Here is a 2,754-nt window from a genome sequence, read left to right on the forward strand (position 1 = left end):
TGTAAATGTGCACCCCAAACACAATTTAAAAGAAGAAGAAGAAGAATTGGCCAAGAATTGAGGAAAAGAAAAAGAAAGAAAGGAGTAGGCAGAAGGTTGAAATTAGATATGAGATTCAAGTTTTGTTTATGTCAGGCAGGACTTTATAGTGTCTGAAAATGAGTGTTTACTCCTGAAAGGAGATTGTTCCTGAAACCAAAGTGCCTGGGAGGCCGTGGGACGGTCAGGGATGCCGTCCAAAGGTGCAGAAAGGAAATCCATCCACCGCCCCTGCTTGTATGCTCACGTTGCTCAGGCTTATTCATTGAACAGCCCCATGAGCAACGTAGACTTTCCTGAAGAATCCATAGGTGAGACGGCGGAAGCTCTATACACAGTAGATTGCCTTAAGCGTCCTCACCAGATGACCTGTTTTTCCCTCATCTCCCCCGGCTCTAAAGAGCTCTCCTCTTTGCATGATTTTCTTTGCAAAGTACATTAGGGATCCCTGCACGTGCCTCGGAAAACCAAGGAGGGGTCACTATGAGTTGGGGCTACTCGACAGCACATAACAACAAACAACAAAGCATGTCATAGGCGCGGTGCTGAGGTCAGTATCCCTAGGATGGCAGCAGACAGTCCTAGATGCTCTTTCTAGACTGGCTTTTTTTCCAAGAATAAAATCTGAAGCTAGATTAATAGGTCAAACTCAAGCTAGTAGAACCTGCTTGTTTTAAGTTAAGTAAAGCAGGTATTGGACTCAGAAAGGAAATCATAGACAAACTCTTAGGTAATTCTGGACTGTCGTTGAAAATTCAGTGGTGTCTCTTGGGTATTAGATATAAAAGGCTCACAATGACATTGGCATTCGCTTTCAATACACTCTTTCCAACCTTCAGGCTAATTTCCTATTTTGAAACATTGTTTCCACTCAATTGAAAATTACTGACTTCTCAAACTATTATCCAGGTGGCCCTATAGAACTATTTCGAATTCTCATTTGCTTCTAGTAGATGAGTTCATTTGGAATAAACAACAACAATAAAACATAAACAGACAAAAAAAAATGGTGTGTAGAGACGTTGGGATTTCAACTTCCATGAATAAGGAGTCCACTTATTCTGTATGTCTCCACACGGAATCATCCATTTGTGGATATGGATACTGAGCCCTGGAAGAGAACAGAATGGCCTCCATGCTATTGAAAACTGGGATCGTCTTCCTGTTCGAGATAGGCATTGGAATCCTGGGAAATACTTCACTCTTAGTTCACTCTACCTTCCTATATCTGAGTGCATGAAGATCAAGGCCCTCACATTTGATTCTCAGACACCTGACTATAGCCAACTCCTTGGCCATTCTTTTTAGAGGAATCCCAGAGACCATGGTAGCTTTTGGGTGGAAAGATTTCCTCGATGACTTTGAACGCAGACTTGCTTTCTGTGCTCACAGAGCGGCCAGGGGTGTGTCCATGGGCAGCACCTGCCTCTTGAGTATCTTCCAGGCCGTCCCGGTCAGCCCTAGGAAATCCAGGTGGGCGGAGCTGAAGGTGAAAGCTCCCAGGTAGGTTGGCTCCTCCGTTTTCCTGTGCTGGATCCTACACATGCTGGTAAATATCCTATTTCCTATTTTTGTGACTAGCAATTGGAGCAATGAAACCATCGCAAAGAAGAAAGGCTATGGATGCTGTTCCTCTGTTCATCGTGACAAATCTGCAGACTTACTGCGTGCAGCCTTGTTGGCAGTCCCTGATGTTGTGTCTTTGTGCCAGTGGCTCCAAGGTTTTCATCCTGCACAGACACAAGCAGAGGGTCCAACACCTTCATAGGAACAACGTCTCCCCTAGATCCTCCCCTGAGACTAGAGCCACCCAAACCATCCTTGTCCTGGTGAGCACCTTTGTGTCTTTTACACCCTCTCCCTCATCTTTCAAGCTTGCTTTACTCTTTTTCATGACCCAGTCAGTGGCTGATGAATATTTATGTCACAATCACTGTGTGTTTCCAACTATCAGTCCCTTCCTTCTGATGAAGCATGACTCCAGGCTCTGCTGTGTGTGCACTGGAAGGAAAACCTAATTCCCTCATCTTGTCTGAAAACATATAAATTGTCTTTGTTTCTCTGAGTTCTGTTGTTGGTGTAGTAAGCACTGACAGAATCTTAGGCCAATTACAGGCCAGTCTCATTGCACAATGGTGTATGTACAAGACAGAAATTCTTGTCCGATAATGAATAGTAAACAATAATAGCAATAATAAAGGAAATCATATGGAGTTATTATGTAAATATGTACATAATTGTATTTTATTAGCATATGCAGTGAAGAAATTCAGAGTCTAGTCAATATTAAAAGTTGTGAAATAATGCAGAGATTCTGGAGATGTATTCAAGTGTGTAACTTTCAATCTGAGACTTTAAATGTTCTCAAGAATTAATGGGTCAAAGGATTTTAAGGACATCCATAGGGAAGAGTTTGTAGAATGGTCCTTCAAGAAAGTAGAGGGTGAGCAGTGCCCTGTGTTGTCATGCAGGTGGCCTGGAGTGAGACTGGGTGGACAACCAGGTTTTTGTTCTTGTAGGAAGGGGAGGCTGGATTGTGAATATTGTGCTTTACATCCTAAAAACATGGTGGTCACTTGAAATATGATGAAGCCTATGGAAAAAGGTTAACCAAAAAGCAGCCATCGTGCAGTTGATTCGGACTCATGGCAACCCCATGAGTGTCAAATCACCGCACTCAACAGGGTTGGCAGGTCTGTCATCTTTCAGAAGCAC

At 43.2% G+C, this 2,754-nt stretch overlaps 1 pseudogene; it reads left to right on the forward strand.

Moving 5' to 3' along the window:
- Positions 1-1,165: 1,165 nt before the first annotated feature.
- LOC103210445 overlaps positions 1,166-2,754 on the forward strand; it is a 2,920-nt pseudogene continuing 1,331 nt past the window's right edge.

Source organism: Orycteropus afer, unplaced genomic scaffold, assembly GCF_000298275.1.
Source record: "Orycteropus afer afer isolate SDZICR_OR568_19922 unplaced genomic scaffold, OryAfe1.0 scaffold00610, whole genome shotgun sequence".
Lineage (NCBI taxonomy): Eukaryota > Metazoa > Chordata > Mammalia > Tubulidentata > Orycteropodidae > Orycteropus > Orycteropus afer.